At 36.3% G+C, this 14,323-nt stretch overlaps 1 pseudogene; it reads right to left on the bottom strand.

The window, feature by feature from the left end:
• Positions 1-3,328: 3,328 nt before the first annotated feature.
• On the bottom strand, positions 3,329-3,681 carry LOC138155812 (ATP synthase membrane subunit K, mitochondrial pseudogene; annotated as a pseudogene).
• Between the last annotated feature and the right edge of the window lie 10,642 nt (positions 3,682-14,323).

The following is a 14,323-nucleotide window of genomic DNA, read 5'->3' as shown; positions in this document are numbered from 1 at the left end:
TGTCCCCAGAACCCACTTGAGTCAAATAGCATTATATGACTTCATAGATTTTGCAGTAAATGAATGTGTATACTTCTTTGCTTCTGTATTTATGAACTTTTTCTCATTATATGTTTGCCATATATTTATAACTTACCCCTTGCATTCAACAGAATTTGTATACTGTGGAGAGTGTGTCAGAGGAGACTCAAATGAGTCCATGGAAATATACTGACCACTTTTTTTGTTGTTGTTTTTCTTTTTGTTTGATTACATGTTGGAAAACACTAATAAAGATATTTTATATGTGTAGTTTCCCATACTTATTATCAAGCACCCCAGAATGTAACTTTGCTATACTTTCTAATAAACCAGCCAAAGATACAAAAAACTATCTCCATGTATTCGGATGTTACTTCTGAAATTTTTTCTTTTCTTCCTGGTTTCCCAATTCCCAGATTTACCCCAGGAAAGATAAATCCTTACTGCAATAAACTCAAAATGGATGCAGAGCTTTACTATCCTGTTATCTTCAACTCAAAAGGGTTGGAAGCTAGACTTGTATTTTCATTAGTGAAGATATGTCTTCTACCAATACAAGTTGGTATCCTCTCTGAAATTTTACTCTAATGCATTACATCATTTAAAAAATGTGAAGACAAACTGCAGTTTGTACCTTTTGCCATTATATTGATGGATAGAGTTCTGAACCAAGGCTGGAGTGAATCACAAAACAAAACATATAAAATTTTTATTTCAAGAAAAATTTGAGAACTTTTAAGTGAACAAAATCAAGAAAAAAATTGAATGGGAAAATATTTTAATTATATTTCACTTTTAAGTGCCGGGTATGCAAGATAAGTAGGGAACTGACATTGATTCATAACACTTAGAAATATTCTGTAGTAAACAAGTGGTCAAAGCAAGCAAATAATTGTAGGAGCAATGTCCATTAAAATTCCTTTCTCCCTTTACATTCTATACTTGTTATCTAATCACGGGCTGAACTGAGTTGATGCACATATCTGCAAATAATAATTTCTATCTAGTTCTTTCTCTGGATGTAGAAATCTCTCTCTATCATGAGTCTTTTGGGGTTGACTTATAACCCTACATTGCTGAGAAGAGTCCAGTCTATCAAAGTTGGTCATCACACATACGTTGTGTCTGTGATTGTGTACAAATTTCTCCTGCTTCTACACTTCTCACTCAACATCAGTTTGTATAAGCCTATCCAGGGAAATATGAAGTCCATCTTCTCCTTGTTTCTTATAGCACAATAGTATTCCATTACATTCATATACCACAACTTGTTCAGCCATTAACCAATTGATGGGCAACCCCTTGAGTTCTAATTCTTTGCCACCACAAAAAGAGCTGCTACAAATATTTTTATACATATGAGTCTTCCTCCCACTTCTATGATCTCTTTGGGATACAACCCTAGAAGTGGTATTTCTGGGTCAAAGGGCATGAAATTATCTATAGCCCTTTGGGCTTAAATCCAGATTGCTCTCCAGAATGGTTGGATCAGTTCACAACCCCACCAGCAATGCATTAGTGTTCCGATTTTTCCACATCCTCTCCAGCATTTGTCATTTTCCTGTTTTGTCATTTTAGCCAATCTGGCTGGTGAGATGTGGTACCTCAGAGTTGTTTCAATTTTAATTTCTCTAATCAATATTGATTCAGAGCATTTTTTCATATGCTTATAGATATCTTTAATTTCTTTCTCTGAAAACTGCCTGTTCATATCCTTTGACCACTTATCAATTGGGGAATGACTTTTATTCTTATATATTAGACTCAGTTCTCTGTATATTTTAGAAATGAATCCTTTATCAGAGACATAGGATGTAAAAACTTTTTCCCAATTTTCCACTTCCCTCTTTCCCTCAGTTCCATTGGTGTTGTATGTACAGAAGCCTTTCAATTTGATGTAATCAAAATTATGCATTTTGCATTTTATAATGCTCTCTAATTCTTGTTTGGTCATAAAGTCTTACCCTCTCCACAAATCTGACAGGTAAACTATTCCTTGCTTTCCTAGATTGCTTATACTATAAGTCTTTATACCTAGATCATGCACCCATTTAGACTTGATTTTGGTATATGGTGTTAGATGACGTTCTATGCCCAGTTTCTGCCATACTATATTCCAGTTTTCCCAGCAGTGTTTGTCAAATAGGCAGTTCTTATCCCCAAAACGGGGGTCTTTGGGTTTATGACACAGTAGATTACTAGTCGTTGACTGATGAGTCTTGTGTATGCAATCTATTCTATTGATCCACTACTCTATTCGTTAGCCAGTACAAAGTAGTTTTGATGACTGCTACTTTATAATACAGATTAAAATCTGGTTTAGCTAGTCCACCTTCCCTAGCATTTCTCTTCATTAATTCCCTTGATATTCTGGACATTTTTTTCTTCCAAATGAATTTTGTTACTATTTTTTTCTAGCTCTATAAATTAGTTTTTTGGTAAATTGATTGGTATGGCACTATGTATCTAATTTAATTTAGGTAAAATTTCCATTTTTATTATATTAGCTTGACCCCACCATGAGCAATTGATGTTTTTCCATTTAGTTAAATCTGACTTCATGTGAAAAGTTTTTTTGTAGTTGTGTTCATATAGGTCCTAGGTTTGTTTTGGCAGGTAGATTCCCAAATATTTTATAATGTCTACAGTAACTTTAAATGGGATTTCTCTTTCTATCTCTTGCTTTTGAATTACATTAGAAACATACAGGAATGCTGAGGATTTATGTGTTTTATATATATATATGTGTGTGTGTGTGTGTGTGTGTGTGTGTGTGTATCCTTCAACGTTGCCAAAATTTATTTATTGTCTCAAGTAGTTTTTTACTTGATTACTTGATTCTCTAGGATTCTCTAAGTATGTCATCATATCATCTGAAATTCGATATACTATTTCTAATTTTCATTTAGAGATCCAGCAGTAACAAGAACAACAATGATTTAAATAATAGATAGCACATATAGTATTTTACACATATGATGACATTGTTCTTGTTCAATCATTTAAGTTGTGCCTTACTCTTTATGAACTCATTTGGGATTTTCTTGGCAAAAATATTGGTTTGCCATTTTCATCTTCAACTCATTTTACAGAAGAATGGCAAATAGGGTTATGTGACTAGGCCAGGATTACACAGCTAGTAAGTGTTTGAAGCCAGATTTGAACTCAGGAAGATGAGGCTTACTGAATCCAAGCCCAGTGTTGGATCAATTGTGCTACTAAGCTGCATTGAATGATGCATCTAATGATATCATTAAATCCTCACAAAAACTCTGAGTGGTAAGTACTGTACTTACTGTTATGTCCATTTTTTTTTCAGAGTTCATGTTTTATTTCAAGAACTGTAGATCACATGCTAAGTTGACAGCAGGTCCTTTAGCCAGGGAACTCAATGATTAACAAAGTATGCACATGTACACACACCCATACTGGATTCCATTTAAGTTGCTTTCACAGCTGGAGTATTTTTAGACCTTGCCTTGAAGTACAGTATGAGTAAAGCGATTCCTCTATAAGTGGCCAGTACATAATTCTTTCTGCCATTAAGGGTGTATGAATTGAAGTATTTCTTAAAACCAGTGAATTGATACTGACTATCAGATTCTGGACCTGCCATAACTGAAATCATGACAGCAGAAGCTGCTGCAGCCACTGCCCTTTGCTGTCACTATTATGTCCATTTTACAGATCATAAAACTGATGCTCAACAAGGCTATATGACTTGCTTATGTGAATTCATTATTTCTGCTATAACATATCCTATAGGTAGAATTCCCTATTTTTCTTCTTTTGATGACTTGTTGCCATATTATTTGAACTGCCTATCCCCAAATTCTTTAGCTGGCTTAAGAAAAACATCCAAGGGATTTCCATGTAGCACAGCGAGTAAGAGCACTGGCTCCAGTATTGGGATGACCTCGGGATCGAATCTGGGCTCTGACACTTAGCACCTACCCAGAAACACCTGGACATGTAACCTTGAGCAAGTTACTTAACCCCAATTGCTTAGGGGCTTTCAGGTGGCTCAGTGAGTAAGAGCACCAGCTCCAGTGTCAGGATGACCTGGAGATCAAATCAGGGCTCAGATACTTAGCACCACACCCAGACATAACTGTCCGTGTAACCTTGAGCAAATTACTTAACCCTGATTGCTTAAAAAAAAATCCAAGTATTGAACACTCAGAAACATGCTGTAGCCAGGTCAAACCAGCTCTGATTGTTCAATATTTAGTGCAAGCATTTACAGTACAGAAATCTGAAAGCTACAAATCAGGACCAGATTTATTTTTTTACTGATTGTCTAGAATCTAGTTTAGGAAAATGATGGAGAAAATGTTAATAATATACATTGAATTTAAAATGGTATTGTGCAGTTTTAAACATTTACCAGCACAACACTAGACACACTCTAAACTTTAGTCTTGGACTGTTTAACTTTTACATACATTGACATTTAAATCATTAAGCTCATTTTCATAAACACAGCCAACTTGTTTGTAAAGGAACTTTATTCCTTGTGGACCTATTCAATGCCAATGAAATTGAAATTATGTGTTATGTGCATTTCTCTGAATGAATATCAGGATTAGTGAATTTTAAGATTCTGCTCCAGGGGCAGAGGCTATCTTCTTTAATGATGTCATACTTTAGTGAGCACACTGTCAGCAACCAAATTAAATAATCAGAACAATGTGTTATTATGAACAAAGTCTGTTGGCGTGTGATGGTTTCACAGAAAATGACCTACTGCCTTGTTCCAAACATTAGCAGGAGATAAAAAGAAATGTACTCCCCTTACCAGAACATTAGGTTATTGGGGGCAGTATTCAGGGTGTCATTTTTTCTTTCAAAACAGAAATGATATTAAACTGTCAAGAGAGCAAAAATATACCCTGAATTTCTCAATTATGCAAACACATTGTAAGATTAATAAAGAGATTTGAGTATGAGAGAAATCAATTTTACTGACTGTAATTTTGTATATATATATATATTTTTTTTCATTTGGTGCATTGGAATATAAGATGGCTATACTTTTATAACAGTGCAGACAAATGTCCCCTAACCCTTGGAGAGTCTTATGACCTGGATCTTCTTAACATCCCCTCCCCCACCACACACACACGGTTTTTTTTTCCCTACTGACAAAATAAAGTTGAATGCTGCATGATTATAGTGATCAAGTTTAGCTCTAAAGAAAATATGAGAAAATGCACCTCTCTCCCTTCTTTGCGAAGATGGGGACAATGTGTTTTCAACATTTTATATGCTGTCATACCCTATAGTTCTGTTGAACAGTTTTTCCCCCTTTTAAAAATTTCTTTATTATGAAAGATTTCTCATTTGTTAAGTAAGGGAAGGATGAAGAGATACATACAAAATAAATCTAAATCTAAGAATACCAATTAAACATTTTGAAAATAGGATGTAACTCAGAGAATTAAAACTTTCTATTCAAAATTTTCTATAATTTTCCCCTATAATTTTTCATCATTCCTTCCACTCACATTATTGAAGTTGGATATTTTGCTTTCCATTTTATTCCTCATACCATTTAAATAAATATTCTTGTTTACCTGTATTCTTCAAGTTCATTATTTCCTTGGATACAGTAATATTGCATTGATGATCCTAAGATATGTATATCTAATTTAGAATGGCATCATAGGTGGAAATAAAGAGTTGAATCTGGCATTAAGACAGGTTCAAATCTCTCCTTTACACTTATGAGCTGTATGGCCATAAGTAAGTCACTTAATCCCTTTGAGCCTTAATTTCCTCATCTGTAAAATGGAGATATCAGAAATAATTTCACAGTACTGTCAGGACATTCAGATGAAATAATATATGTAAAGTGTTTTACAAATTTTGAAGGACAATGTAAATATCAGTTGCACAAAAGTTGTGTTTTGAGTATAACTTATTGTACTGTGAGGATTTAACCATTCCATGATCATTAACTATTGGGAAATAAATTCCAGTTCTTTTTAAAACTTTAAACTCTTTAGCTTTAGAAGATAATGATATTCATGGGAACAATGTGATGACAAAACAGTACATTTCATATTATCTGTACAATCACTTAACCATTGTAAGATTGTAGTCAGAAAGTGCTAGAATATGAATGAAAACAATCACAATGTGTATAGGTGTAAAAAAATGTAATTATTGGTTTCCAAAGTGTGTATATTATTTGCTATAGACTTGTCTGAGTAATGAATAAATTAGATTCAGCTATTTATTTACTTTCCATAATATACATATGTGTGTATCTATCTATCTATCTATCTACCTATGTATCTATCTATCTATCTATCTATCTATCTATCTGTCTATCTATCTATCTATCTATATATCTTTGAAAAGTTGGAGATAAAAGTAAAACAATACAGTACCAATAACACCAATATAGAGGTCTGTAACTTAAGTGTAAGAAGATTCTGAAACTAGAGATTTTGTTGTACACAAAAATTGGTGTAGTTTCAAAGACTTTACAGTAACTTGCTTTTGGCAGTCAGTATGCATAATTTCCATATATGCTTGCACAAAATTCCAAATTCTGGGCATCAAATCAAATTCTGGGAGGCCATAATTTATTTTCTATTGAAACCATCACCTTAGTAATAATACATGATATATTAATAGTATTTGGGTAACTTTAAAATGTAAGAAATACACATTATTAAAAAAAGATACCTTGGATATAAACGTTAAACACATTTCCTCTAAAAATTAGGAGAGGGGAAGTAAGAGGTAAAAAAAAAAAACACTGTTGATTTTTTTCTAAACCCAATCTAAAAGAATAAAAAATGCTTAAGAATAGATATGTTTCATAAAGACACAAGTAGTTATTTACAATTTCAATGAGGTGGGGGTAGTATATGCATTCAAGTTTATCATAGGAGGTTTTTTTCATAGCTAAGCAAATTATGAAATGGTCATGTTCCAGCAGTCACCATATGGTCCCAAAATGCACTGTAGATAAGAACAAACAATGTTATCCCCAGCTATAAAAGGGCTAGGAGTAGATCTATGATTCCATTTCTAAAGAAACTCCCTCTCCCAATTGCAACTTGTAGTCATAAATATTAGTAGAGCTCTGAAATTTTAAATGAATTTCCCATGAAACATGAAAAATGTATGTCAGAATTTGGACTTAAACCTCGGTTTTACTGACTTTGAGGGAATTTCTTTATCTATTATGTTATACTGCCTCTTTCCAGCTAAGTGTAATGGTAATGAAATTTGAAGATCCCATTGCATTGCTAAGCTGACAGGTACTTAGCACCTCATTTAAAATTAAGCCTCTGTTAAAGAAACAGAAGGTATGAACCCCTGTGGCTGACATAACAGGGAGGGGCTGCACAGGGAGGAGCAATACTGTATATAAGGAGAAACACTAGCTGGGAAAATCAGAAATTCTTGGGATAAGCATCATGGAGGCAGGGTAGCTGCTGGACTGAAGACTGAACTGAGAATTGAGAAGAACAGAGAAGAGGAATGAGAACTGAGACAGAATTTCTTGGAGCAAGCCACGTGGAGGCTGGATAAAGTGATTTTTATTTTTTGAATGGAGTTTATGCTGCTGAAGACTTCTGAGGGCCAGCTGGAGCTGCTGAAGAGCTGCTGAGTCTGAGAGCCATCCAGAGCTGTTGAGAATCTACTGAGTCTGAGGGCCAGCCAAGCTGCTAAGGATTTCTGAAGACCAGCCAGAGCTGCAGAAGACTGAAGAAGCATGACTGTGGTGCTGGTATTTTGTCTGTGGCTTTGTTAAACCTTTACTTCCCAGGAACAGAGGCCATGAAAGATTTAAGGTGGACTGGACACTGTGAGTTTCAGTGTGGAACAGAAACTGCATGGAGAGCTAGAAAAGGTACTGGTATCTATCTGCCTTTGAACCCAGGTGATAGATTGGTGAATTCAGGTAGGAAATGGGACAATGGAAGGCAAACCATGAAAGCTGAAAGCCTACCCTGAGTCACGATGAAAAAACCTCTCCATGAATACTGAGTAGTGACTGACCCTGATGTGAGGTTTTGCTTTGGAGCTCGCTTTGGGAAGAGTTGTATGATTTAGCCAGATGAGACTCTGGGCAGCCATTGAGCCCCCTGCCTTTGAAAACCCAGATGTTGGTGCTTCCCTCTCTGGTAACTAACTAGGTATGGATGTAATGTTCAGATAACAGGAAGCCCTGTCTGCTGCACTGTGTAATTTTCTATTGTAACTTCTGTTTGTATTCTCTGAAGTTCAGGGTGCTGACTTTTTCCCCTGAACTAGAAAATGGTATATGTTTTATTGATTGAAGTATGATTACTAACCCATTTTGAGTTGCTTTCCTTTAGAAAAGCAGATCTAATAACCTGTGCTAGCAGCTATCCTGGGTATGCTAGCATGCTTGCTGCTACACTAAGAGACAAATATTTTATTTTCTCTTGTTGGACTGGGTGTTTTCCATGCCTCCAATATCCATAATCAAAGAAATAAACCTGTGTTTGTAAGTTTATGTTCTCTCATGTCCATTAAAATATGACTCTACAACACTACATGAGTAACAATACTTTCCTTAGTTCCAACTTTGACTTTTCATATTTATTGTATTCTTTGTTATCATGTGAGTGTTTTTTATGATGGGAAACCAAATTTGTTTATGACTTTCCATTACCCTTCCATTACAGTTGAATGGTTCTCTTAATAAATGCATTGCTGCCCATGTAAGGTGTGTCTATTTACATTGTTTGTCACGATGTGACTTGTAGGGATGTATAGACATGTTGCTCTGGAATCTCACCCACCCTTCTCAAAAAGAGATGATGTTTCCTACCTGGATGTAAGAAGGTTAAACACAGCTGGAGAGTCTGGTCTCCTCTGAGAGAGGGGATACTGGACTAGAAATATATCTATCTGCACCCCCTAAATATTTCTGATTAAGAAAACATTTTTTTTAGGTTCAAAACAAAACTATTGTCTGTTCATATGTGAGGTTAAATAAAAGATCATCATAAATATGGACTAGTAAGTAAACCTCTTTATTTAAGAAAATAGTAGGCAGAGCCATAATGTCAGAGTAAAAGTAGGAACTTGACTGAGCTGCTTCTCTAACCACATCTAATACCATTAAAAATAACTTTAAGCAAATTTTAGCACTACAAAAATCACAAAGTGACAGATAGAAGCAAATCTCCCCCTAAAGCCAGCCCTGGCAGGCTGACAGGAAGGGTTTATCACACTGAGCTGGGAGTGGAGCAAAGTCCTGCTTGAGCTGTGCTGGCCCAGACCTGTGGCCCAGACTGGCTAGAGCAGACTTCAGGGGACTGATTCACTGGCAGCTGTGGTAGTTTCCAGATGTTTCAACCCATAAATGTCAAAGAAAAAGTAAAAGGTCAGTGGAGAACTGTGTTGGAACTCTATGAGAAAAAAGCATGGTTCATCCCCTGCCCCCTTTGTGGTGAAAGTGCCAACAGCAACAGCATGGCTGCCTCCTGAGCTCCAGGGACACAGATCATAGGTGGACCAAGCAATCATTCAAAGGCTAATTGTTCTTGTGTTGCCCGGCTTGGATCTGGGTGGCAGTCTTGGGTTGCTGTCCTGGGTTGAGGAACCCTAGAGTGTCAGAGATTCTGGTGGCTGTTGAGAGGGCTTCCTCCACATAGTTCTGAGACAGGTTCTTGGAATAAGCTCTGATAACAGCTTCTCAAAACCCCCAGAAATTTTGGACACTGCACTCTCCATTTCCAGAAAGAGTTATACCTTGGAAAAGAGCTCAAAAATCAAATAATTTGCTGGCAAGATGAGCAAACAGAGGAAGCATAATCTAATACAGTATCCATTTGTTTGTAACAAAGATGATCAAAACATAGAACAATAATAAGGCAGCAAAGTCAAAACTCCTGCATCAAAAGCCTCCAAGAAAAATATGAACTGGTCATGGATGAGCTCAAGAAGGATTTTGAAAATCAAGAGAAATGGAGGAAAATTGGGAAGAGAAAATAGAATGATGCAAGAAAATCATGAAGAGTGAGTCAATAGCCTGCTAAAGGAGACCCCAAAAATATTGAAGAAAATAACACCTTAAAAATAAACTAAATCGAGAGGCCTGGATGAGGCCTGATCAACATGGTGGCAAGTTGACCCACCTACCAAAAGGGACATTGCCAAGTCTATCACTACAGGGCTGACACTGGACAGAGCTGGCTACAGAACCCACAAAATTACAGAGAGAAGCTAACCTCTCACTGAAGACAGTATAGCAGGCTGGCAGGAAGGGGCCAGCACAGCACTCTGGGAGATGAGAAAGAGATTTTAGCCTTAGGCAGCCACAACCAGCCACCGGCTAGAGGGACTTCAGATCACCAGCAGCTGTGGCGGTTTGCAGAATTATCAACCCATAGGTGCTAATGACAAAGTGAGAGGTCAATGCAGTGTGTACTTTGGGACCTGGGAATTAGGGAGTGTGGTTGGCCTTTGCTCCTGGTGTGAGAAGAGGCTGAGAAGCTGCGGCTCTGCAGCCATCACCATCTGGCTGCTTCAGAGCTCCTGGCCTGCAGATTGCAGGGGAACCAAGTGACCATTCTGAGGGCAATTTGCTCTTGCTTTGACCTGCTAGGGTCTGGATTGTGTTCTAGGGTGGAGGTCCTGGGTTGTGTGACCACTTTGCCAGAAGCATGGGCAGGCTTCAGAGAAAGCATCCAACTAATAGCTCCAGCAGCTGAGAAAACCCCAGCAATGGGACAAAGCTCCCCCATGTGGTAGCAGAGTTCTACTGTGGCAAAAAGCTCAGAAGTCAAGTAATTGAGTGGCAACATGAGCAAAGGAGGGAAGCAAGGCAAGCACAGTAATCCAACGTTGAACTCTTTTTTTGGGGGACAAAAAAGATCAAAGCATGGAACAGGAGGAAGACAGCAAAGTCAGAATTCCTGCAGTGGAAGTTTCAAGAAAAGAATAAGCTGCTTACAGGACATATAGGAGCTTAAGAAGGAATTTGAAAACCAAATAATATAAGTGGAGGAGAAATTGGGAAGATAAATGAGAATGATGCAAGAAAATTATAAAATGAGAGTCAACAACCTGACTGAAGTCAATAATACCTTAAAAAATAGACTAACTCAAATGGCAAAAGAGACTCAAAAAGCCAATAAGCAGAAGAATGCCTTAAAAAGCACAATTTGCCAGATGGACAAAGATTCTTAAAACCTCACTGAAGAGAATCATTCCTTCAGAATTAGACTGGAGCAAATGGAAGCTAGTGACTTTATGAGAAATCAAGATACTATTAAACACATCCAAACAAATGAAAAAAAAAGAAGGTAATGTGAAATATCTCATTGAAAAAATCACTAACCTGGAAAATAGATCCAGGAGAGATAATTTAAAAAATATTGGACTACCTGAAAGCCATGATCAGAGAAACAACCTAGAAATCATCCTCCAAGAAATTCTCAAGGAAAATTGACTCAATGTTTTAGAACCAGAGGACAAAATAGAGGTTGAAAGAATCCATCTATCACCTCCTGGAAAAGATTTCTAAAAGAAAACTCCTAGGGATATTATAGCCAGGTTCTGGAGTTTCCAGACCAAGGAGAAAATATTACAAGCAGCCAGGAAGAAACAATTTCTATACTGTGGAAACACACTCAGCGTAATAAAGGATTTGGCCATTTCTGCTGTGAGGGATAGAAGGGCTTGGAATTTAACATTCTGGAGGTTAAGGGAGCTGCAATTAAAACCAAGAACCACCTACCCAGCAAAACTGAGTATCATATTTCAGGGGAACATATGGTCATTCAATGAAATAGAGGACTTTCAAGCATTCTTGATGAGAAAACCAGAGTTGAATAGAAAATTTGACATTCAGTTACAAGAAGTAAGAGAAGCATGAAAAGTTAAACAGGGGAACGAAATCATAAGGAACTTAACAGAGTTGGACTACTTACATTCATACATGGAAAAATGATAATTGTAACTTATGAAACTTTTCTCAGTATGAGAATAGTTGAAGAGAATAGAAATGGGCATATGAATACATATGTGAGAATGTGTATATATGTGTACAGGTATAGATAGACAGAAGGTATAGGACCAGTTGGATGATAGTAAAAGGTGGAATTAAGAGATGAGAGAGGAATATAATGAGATGGGATGGGGAGACATAGAATGGGGTAAATTATCTCATGTAGAAGAAGCAAGGGAAAACTGTTACAATGGAGGGCAAGAACAGGAAGGCAAAAGGGAATGAGTCAATCCTATTCTCAATGAATTTGGATTAGAGAGGAAATCACATACACACTAAATAGGGTATCCCACCCTACAGGAGAGTGGGGGGGGAAGGGGATGAAAGGGATATGATGGAAGGGAGGGCAGGCTGGGGGAAGGGAAATTGGAAGCACCCACTTTTAGAAAGTGACAGGATAAAAGTAGAAAATTGAATAAGTGAGGAGTGGGATGGGATGGAGGGAAAGATAGTTACTATTTCACAATACATAAAATATGGAAATGTTTTCCATGGCTACACATGTACAGCCTGTGTTGAATTGCTTGTCTTTCCAGTAAAAATGGTTGACAAGGGATGTAGGGAAGGAATATGGAATTCAAAGGTTTAAAATCAAATGTTTAAAAATATTTATTATTATTATTATTATTATTATTTTACATGTAACTGGGAAATGAGATATACAGGCACTGGGGCATAGAGATTCACAATGCCCTCCTGGAAAGTTGGAGGTGGAATGGGGGAAGACATAGGAGAAATAAGATTGGCGGAGGGGATTTTCAGCTCTATTACTGTTTTTTTTTGGGGGGTGGCTAGTGGAAAAATGGAGAGAACATTTGAAATACAAAATCATGTGGAAATGAATGATGTCAACTAAAAAAATAAAGTAAAAATAAAATTTTAAAAATGAGACAAAAATAGACTAACTCAAATGGAAAAAGAGATTTAAAAATTCAAAGAGGTGAAGAATGCCTTAAAAAGCTGAATTTTCTAAATGGAAAAGGAGTTTTAAAAAACTTACTGAAAAGAATAATACCTTTAAAATTAGACTGGAGTGAATGGAAGCTAATGACTTTATGAGAAATCAAGTTACTATAAAACAGATCCAAACAAATGAAAAAATAGAGAGCAGTGTGAAATATTTCATTGGAAAAACCACTGACTTGGAAAATATATCCAGGACAGATAATTTAAAAATTATTGGACTACCTGAAATCCATGATCACAACATGAATCTTGACATTATCTTTCAAAAATTTCTCAAGTAAAATTGCCCTGATATTCTAGAACCAGACAGCAAAATAGAAATTGAAAGAATTCACCAATCACCTCTTGAAAATGATCCCAAAAAGAAAACTAAAAATATTATAGCCAAATTACACAGTTCCCAAATCAAGGAGAAAATACTATAAGCAGCCAAAAGAAACAATTTGAGTATTGTGGAAAGACAATCAGGATAACCCAAGATATAGCAGCTTCTACTTTAAGGGATCAAAAGAGTTGGAATGTGGTATTCCAGAGGTCAAAGGACCTAGGATTAAATCCAAGAATCACCTACCCAGAAAAGTTGAGTATAATACTTCAGGAGAAAATATGGTCACTCAATAAAATAGAGGACTCTCAAGTATTCAGATGAAAAGATGAGAGCAAAACAGAAAATTTGACTTTCAAATATAAGAAGCAAGAAAAGTATGAAAGGTAAACAGGAAAAAGAAATCCTAAGGAATTTATAAAAGTTTAACTATTTGCATTCCTACATGGAATGATAATTGTAACTCATGAGACTTTTCTCAGTATGAGAATAGTTGACAATAGATATGTGTATATATGTATATGTGTGTACATACATGTTTATATATGTATAGGTAGGTGTGTGTATGTACATGTTTACATAGACAGAGGGCACAGGATGAGTTGAATATGAAAGGATGATATAAAAATATAATTAATAGGTGACAGAGGAATATATTGGGAGGAGAAAGGAAGAGATAGAATAGGGTAAATTTATTCACATAAAAGAGGCAAGAGAAAGCTGTTTTAATGGAGGGGAAGAACAGAAAGGTAAAAGGGAATAAGTTAACTTTACTGTCATTGGACTTTGCTTGAGGAGGGAATAGCATACACTAGTGGATTTCTTACCCTACAGGAAAGTAATGGGAAAGGGTATGAGGAGGTTGATAGAAAGGAGGGCATATCCGGGGAGATGTTAGAAGCAAACACTTTAGAAAAGGGACAGGTTCAAAAGAGAATAGAGAATAAATAGGTGGCAGGATAGGATGGAGGGAAATATAGTTAGTCTTTTACAATACAACAATT

The sequence above is a fragment of the Petaurus breviceps genome, unplaced genomic scaffold (genome assembly GCF_028583685.1).
Source record: "Petaurus breviceps papuanus isolate PSGF00001 unplaced genomic scaffold, PetGlider_PUasm1.0 98, whole genome shotgun sequence".
NCBI lineage: Eukaryota > Metazoa > Chordata > Mammalia > Diprotodontia > Petauridae > Petaurus > Petaurus breviceps.
Note: the sequence above shows the minus strand (reverse complement) of the source record. Positions and strands in the feature narration are given on the sequence as shown.